Source organism: Podarcis vaucheri (genome assembly GCF_965113315.1).
Source record: "Podarcis vaucheri genome assembly, chromosome: 1".
In the NCBI taxonomy this organism is placed as follows: Eukaryota; Metazoa; Chordata; class Lepidosauria; order Squamata; family Lacertidae; genus Podarcis; species Podarcis vaucheri.
Genome location: NC_138759.1, coordinates 97,527,818 through 97,536,116, shown reverse-complemented (window position 1 = coordinate 97,536,116; position 8,299 = coordinate 97,527,818).

The following is an 8,299-nucleotide window of genomic DNA, read 5'->3' as shown; positions in this document are numbered from 1 at the left end:
ATCTATCTATCTATCTATCTATCATCTATCACATTCCACCCAACAATGTGAAAAACTGGAGCACGGTCCAGCCTGTGAGAACAGAACTGTAATACCCACCCTAGTAGGAAGCAGTCAACACAAGAAGGATTATGCAAAAGCTGTAATTGACAACTAATTATTGGCCTGTCTACTTTTAAAAAGTAAGTACAGTTTAACACACACACATACACACAGCTTTTTCAGGAGTTTGTATCTTATATTTTCTAATAGTAAATCTTTTGAAATTTATTAATAAACCAACCCAAAGTGCACATTATTCAAAAATTGTATATATTTAACTCCTAGCATTTGATACTGAATAAATATTCTTTATTAGAAAACTACAAATTGTGTGGGAAATGGCATCTTAAAATCCTTGGATCTTGGTGTGTTGACACTTTTTATATACGCAATAAATTTTCACTGAGCAGAAATAAATCTCCAATCCATGCAGCAATGTAAGGAACCATAGATGCCTAAGGCCTTCTCTCTCAAAAGGCTATAAATTTCTGTCACCTAACTTTTTCTTTAAATAAAAGAAACCCAACAAAAAACCCTCTCTCTATTTCATTTAGACAGAAACATATTGTGGCACGATAACAAAAGGCATCCATATGCTTGGCAAGTTAATTAGTGTGCCAGACATCTCGTGATCATATTCAAATCTTAGTTCATCTAATAAAGATTAAATATATCTTGCTGTTCACTATTTCCGCTAAGCGCCATCTGAACAAATGGTGTGTACTTCGTTAAACACCCACTCACAAAACATTAGTTATCTGAAGCTGATCTAATGCCACCTCTATATCACTCTAATGTCAAGCATTATTCAACAGTTACTTCTTTGCATTCCTAGATGGTAAAATAGCACTTTTTAAATACTTTAAAGAAAATATGTTGCTTCACAACTACTGCTACTGTTCAGCCAGTGCCTTAGGACAACCGTTTTTGCAACTTATACTACAATCCAAAGAGCTAGGAAAGTCGTCTTATACCGAGTCAGACCACTGGTCCAAGTAGCTGAGTATTGTGGTTAACCCATTTTTTTTTCAGGTAGGGGGTACTCCCACAGCCTCCTCAAGATTGAATCTGGGACTTCTTGCATGCAAAGCAGATGATCCACCACTGAGCCATAACTCTTTCCTAGTATCAGAGGCTAAGGCTGAAGCATCTCAGTACAGTAGTACCTCAGGTTACAGATGCTTCCGGTTACAGACTCTGATAACCCAGAAATACTACCTCAGGTTAAGAACTTTGCTTCAGGATGAGAACAGAAATCGTGCTCCGGCGGCATGGCAGCAGCAGGAGGCCCCATTAGCTAAAGTGGTGCTTCAGGTTAAGAACAGTTTCAGGTTAAGAACGGATCTCCGGAATGAATTAAGTTCTTAACCCGAGGTACCACTGTACTGTTGGAAAATATAGCTGTTTTCCTCATGCCTCTACCAGAACTGTATCAAAGCATCAGTAGCCATTGCAATGCCAAAATTGGCTTATACCATAGTGTACAGATACTCTGTAGTGAGAATCCTGTATTAACCATGGGCAATGAGTACATTATGCATAGAGATGTAAGAAGGCAGTGACTTCTATTCCAACTTGTTTTCATCATAATCAGTGATGTTCCCGTTCTTCTGCATTTCAGTTTTTGCCGTAATTTCCATTTCCTTTTCAGTTTTCAGCAGAATTATTCAACCTATTATTATAAATTGATTTTACAAATATATTCCCAAAACTTAATTGCTCATAATTTTCCTTTTGGGAAAATTTTTTGTTCTTCGATGTACACAATCTCTTCTGAAAAGCTTTTAAAAATGCTGATCATTAGGTAATCAATGCAGCCACCTGAGCATTATGATTTACATACACAATTTGATACCTTTCTGCAAATAATAAAATGCTGCACATGAAAATGAGCAATAACAAACTATTTAACTGATAGTTAAATCATTACTCATACCTAGCAGCATATTTAAAAGGCTATTGCAAAATTTTAATTACTGTACAGTAGATCTACCTATCTACTGATGGACTAATATAGAAGCAGACAGAAACCAAATCATTCATAGCTTTGGGTGGATGGCGGAATGACAGAATCCTTCATTTATAGTGGTGGTAGCTCTAACAAGATGTAAGATTGATTGATTCAGTTGTGAGGTTCATATAGTCATTTTTCTCTCTAAGCCAAGGCTAGGGATATTTGAGAACATCTTCAGTAAGCAGCAGATGGGACAGCTTAATAAGGATTTTCAGCTATTTAGAAATGAGAGGATATAATGTAAATATTTATTTTTAGTTTTTCTGTTCTAATGGAATGAGTTCCACAGTGAATAGGCAAGGCAGCTAATGTCTTTGGTCACCTAGGTTTCATTTTCTGCTGCACATTCAATCCATATAGTCTAAGCTCCTAGAGTTCTTTCAGACTGACAAGAGACACTTTGATTGAGGGGATCCTTCCCCTTCTTCTACATTGCTGTACACTGAATTTCTGTACCACTGTTTTGCTATTCTGATGTTGGTGGTGTGTTTTTTTGTGGGGATTTTATTTGGTGATTCTATTGTAAACTGTATTCATTTTAATTGCTATATTTTTTTGTCTATATGCACTGCACAAATTCTGCCCGTGAAGTTCCCTAAGGAATATGCATTCCCCAGTTGTGGACTGTTAGAATTTGTGTCCTATTTAAATATCTACTGGGTGTGTTTAAATTGCATAGAAAGAAGATGTATCACAAAAGAAGATGCAATTTTCTTCTGCAACAGTTTAAAAGAGAGAGGCATAAATACCTTCCATTTAACTAATAGAACATGAAGTTTCTCAAATGGTTTTCTTACTTTTTTAATGGCTTGTTTTCTATAGATAGCTGGTTGAGGATACACTGTCAAAAATGAGATGCTTCAATGCTGCCAAATATTATAAATATTCATATTTATGAATGAAAAATGTATGTCAGTTACTATAGGCTTATGTAATGATTGGCTGAGATCCAGCAGTTAATATGCACACATTGAGACTTCCTCTTCCCTGAGCACAGTAACTCTGTGTATGCAGAGCAGGATATTCCTAAAGGCACATGAAACATTCCCTTATTAAACAGAAACAAAAGAAAGGCCCCTGTACATGCAAAGCTTTGAATTACCCCCATCGTTCAACACCATCTTCAGTAAGTGAAGGAATTTTCTTCTAAGCAATTTTCTTCTACCATGGAAAATGAACAGTACTGCACAGCTAGTTTCGATGGTGGCCTTTGGTGGGTTCTCCCTTGGGTGAAATGAAAGGCTAGTCGCAGCATGAAATAGGATTTTCACTCACAAGCAGTTCAGAGCTTTCCCCCCAGTCTTTTCATAGTACTTTCCTCAGAACTGGTGTCAAATAATTGACCTTTCCCATAACATATGCCAGGTAATATTTTCATCTATGTGAGCACTTATTGAATTCCAAACAACTTCCCAGTCTGCTCTGCTTACACAGTCTACTCCAGATGCCTCCTTATTTTACTAGTCGACTATTCTATGCATGGACTCTACTTCTTCATTATATAGCTTAACCTTGTGCTCATCGGAGACTCATTAGGCAGTAACAGAGAAACCGAATCGCCACATCCAACCTACATCCGGAGCCAGTGTCAAGATACTCAAAGACTAGGTGTTTGCAAAAGATGGACTTCCATTTTCAGTTGCATTAACAGGCACAAACAATGGATTCCACCTATCTGAGACTGAGCCAGTTCTGTCTACACTCCATTTCCTTCATTACTGTTAATGGCTCACTTTGTTTAAAAGATGTAACCATAAGATAATATCTTATTGCTTTTATGAGCACATTTTGGTCAGCCACAGTTCAATGTCTTGTTTTTACTCTCAAAGCTACATACTCATTCTCCAAGTATGCAGCATTTTTCATACATCACTGGGAGTGGGAGGTTGACAGTTCAACAAAAAAAAGTCCACCACAGATGCTGTAATCCCTTATTACATCACAGATGGTGGCATATGAATACAACATTGATGTATATGTATAATGCAAGAAAAAAAATAAGACACATGATTCCTGATCCAGAGCCCTGCATACACTCCTCCACACATACACACAGAAGCCCTAGTACACCACACCTCTCCTCTCATTGTGTTCTAACATTGGAGAAGAAATCCAGGAGGTGACAAGGAGAAAAAGGAGAGAGAAGCTTTTCGAGCCCATGATCATCCCAAAGGTCATAAACCACAGTTTGTGAAGCTGCAAATGAACATCTAAACCAGACCAGAGTTTACCCAGCCATGAGGACATTTTCTTTCCTCCTAACTACTCAACTGAGCTGAATTACTGCAGGCAGGTAAGCTCTGGGAAAGCAAACAGATGTCATAACATTGCAGTGGATCATGTTCCCCCTTCCAGGAAGACTGAGAAAATAAATCTGTTGAAAGTTCAGCTATCTTCTACTCAAAACACAAATACGCATAACACCACAGAAGAGGCAAGGACATTTCAAGATAAACAGAGTTAAGAGCTCAGCAGTGTTTCATATTCAAGGCTACAAGAGCAAAGCAGATGAGTGCGAGGCCTCCATTCAAAATGAATGGATAAATATATGCGAGTAGCTCTCTCAGCGTGGGTTTTTTTTTAAAGCCTAACACAGAATTTTCTGTATGATTCAAGGGCAGCAAATATAAACTAAAGCAACAAATGAAGGGCTAAAATAAATTAGAATATTAATTCTATGGAAAATGGTATCATTCTCCTTAGAGTTGAGGATATATTATTTGTCTGTGGTTACTCAGTTCCATATGCTTGCATGGGAGAGAGTTTCCCCAAGCTAGTTTTTATTTCACTTCTCTCCCCTCCCCCCTCCAGTGGTGCTGGCAACAATCACTGAATATGGTTTGGTGTGTATTTTTATATCTAGCTCGTCAGCAAATATAACCCAGTAACCACTTCTGAAATTGATGGAGTTCTGCTTATATACATCCCAACAGCAGAATAATTGGCCTATAGTTCCTCCTCTCTTCAGCTTTATGTTTGACAATATATAACACTGCCATGACAGCAAACTTTTTTAAGCAGAGTAATCCACATATCTGAAACATAGTAAAAGTTTACATCCTACACTCAAGGGAAATGTAGGACAACCAAAAAAGGACATGTATTTATAAGGGGAAAGCTGCTAAAGAGAATATCACATACAATATGAAAAGGATAAAGTGTTCACAAGCATTTCAGAGAAATCACATCCATTAGAAAAAAATAAATACAAATGCCTTCAGGGCAAGAAAGAAGAAACAAAGGGGCATTTTTTATTATCCTTTATTACATCACAAAAAGGGACATGTATCCCACTCCCTTTTCTGGGTCTCTAAGCTTTTAAGTCCCTCCCTCCTGGAGTATCTGTTTTGACCTTCTTCAGATGCAAATACTGTCTTGGCCTGACCATTGTTGCAAGCTCTAATGCTAATAATCTGCTATCCAGATCTTATTTGAAGACATATAGCTTAAGACAAGCATGGTGGCATCTTGAAAAGGGATGGGAAGTGGAGAGAGAACTGAAGAACGTTTCCTAGATAAAGGTAGGAGGAGAAAGTCATTAAGAGCTCATGTTGGTAAAATTGCAGGTTCCGAGTGGTGGAGAAAGGCAAAAGACAGACTTATCAGAATTTGTCATCATGGCGTTTTACTGAAATTAAGAGAACTTGAAAATCAAAGGAGCCAATTTTAGAGAGGCCATGGAAAAGAGAATCATTTCAGAGGGTAACTTCCTTGTTTTGTAGTGCAAGAGCAGATGCTGTAGTGTCAGAGGGTGAAAGAGGGCAAGGCAAGGAAGGGGTCAAAGAACACTTTTCAGCCACTACAAAGGGGCTTCTGTGCATATTGTACCTAATTCGGAAACTAGCCTATGAATCAAACCAATGGGCTTTTGGTATGTTAACTGTTGTTCTTTAAGAAAGCTTAGAAATATGTTTTAAAAAACTGTCAAATAATTGCCTGCGCATGATTGATGCATTTTATTTCAATAAAATGCAAGAAAATAATATGAAAGCCTCAGGGGACAGTGTCTTTTGGCATATGCTCTTCTTGCACATTTCTAAAAAATGTGGTGGTACACACCATCTCGAGGAGTAAGAAAACCGCTAAGACTAATCGAAACTGTCAGAAATGTGGCACTTCCATTTAAATCATGGAATTTACATTTTGCTGCATTATTACTGCATGATCCTAAGGACATCCCACTGAGTTCAATGGGGTTTACTATTCAGTATGCGTGCTTAGGATTGTGGCTCTTGAACAGATTGACTTGCAAAACATATGCCACCACATTTCCACAAAACTCAAAGGTTTCCATTGGGATTTTTTTTTTAATCAGATGTCAGTTTTCTTACCTTGGTGGCAGTATGATATAGCAAGCCCAAAGTGGTTGTTTTTGCAACCCCTGGAATGAGATCAGGGGGAGATCAGGGGAATGCAAATATCTGTCTGCATGTAATAAAACCTACTAGTGAACTACCATAGTGCACCGTGAGAACAATAAGAAGAGGACAAATAGGGGGTGGGGGTGGGGAGAAGGACCACCTTGGCACTTTAAAGCAAAGAGCTATGAACTGAGAGGAGCAGATGAATTGGAGAACGCAGGGAGTTATGAACAGACACCTGCAATTTAACTCTCCCTCCCCCCCCCCACACCTCACAAAGCCATAATGGATGTGAATACAGCTCAGGACCACAATATCTCAAGGACTCTGCCTTAACAACTTAAGAAAACTGCAGTGATTTGAAAGCAAACTTGAGAAATTTCACTGTTTACTCCACTGTTCCAGGTAGACTTGTCCACTTTTGTTAAGGCCTCTGGAGTTGCGCCTTTGACAGCCATTTCATGTTCAGCCATTATCAGATAATAATGTTATCTGCAAATCAACCTGTAGTTTGAGTCCTAGGAATACCCCAAACTAGTCTGTTTAGTGATCAGTTGGCAACCCAAAATCAAGGCACAACCAAAGTTCTCTGCTTCAAATCTCCCCATGGCTTGACAATTTTATATTGTCACACCTGCTTTGCATGTGTGGAAGATCCCTGATTTATCTCTGGGTAGGGCTGGGAATACTCCCCCCCCACACACACACACCTGAAACCCTGGAGAGCCTCTTCCAGTTAGTGTGGACAGTACTGAAGTAGATGGATGAACAGTCTGAATCAGTATAAAGCAGCTTCCCATTTTGACTATTCGGCAATGAGGCAGCTGCCTAAGGCAGCTGAATTTGAATGTCACCAAAGTGCAGGCAGCAAATGGTTAGTTACTGAATTTATTATTCCTATAATGTTACTGTCAGGAAGAGGAAAGTAGGGATTTTCTGCCTCGGGGGCCAAAATAACTTGCCTGGCCTTTGGTACTATGCATCATAATTGGGACGGGAGTCCCAATTTGCTCTTCACTTCAGACAGCAACACGTTTTCATCAGGCTCTGTGGAAAAGCTTCACTTGATATATTTTTGCCTGTTTTGAAGTCCACACTGTCTTATACAAATTAGGCCATTGGTCCATCTAGCCCAGTAATGTCTACATTGATGTTTCAGACAGAGCAGATATCCAGCCCTATCTGGAGATGCTCACAACTGAACCTGGGACCGTCTGCATGCAAAGGAGATGCTCTCATCACTGAGCGATGGCCCTTCCCTAAGCTCTACTTTCAGTGCCCTCCCATGTGCTGGCTCTGCTTCAGACCTAACTTCAAGCATTTCATGTGGGTTAAAAAAGCGACATTTGTCTTCAGGTCCTGTGCTCAATGTCTCCAGGTGTGGTGTCTACTACCTTTGGTTCTTCAGACTTAATATTCACTTCTCCAGATATCTGCAGCAATCTCCTAAAATCAAATCCTCATGATAGTTGATCAGCATTTTAATGTAAATTTCTCCCAATCAAAATTTTTTTATATGCAGTTCTGACTAATGTACAGATATTTGCAAGAAATTTTTCCTAATGTCCTGCATTTTTAAAGGCTATTTTCACTAATATATGTATTTTTATGCACACTTTTCACTAAAATAAGCTTTTTTTTGCAAACATTGGTTGGTTGGTTGGAGAATTGCATCACATCAGAGAAGTGGAAAAGACTACTGTATTTTAAATTTGTTACAGTCGCTTTTAAATGCAAACTGAATCAAATACCTCTCCCTATATGTAGCTATCCTTTTGAATTATTCTGGCTTTCCAAATCCCAGGGGGAGAAAATACATTCTGTAGGTATTTTATTTATTTATTATTTATTGAATTACTATCCTGCCCTTCATCAAAGGGTC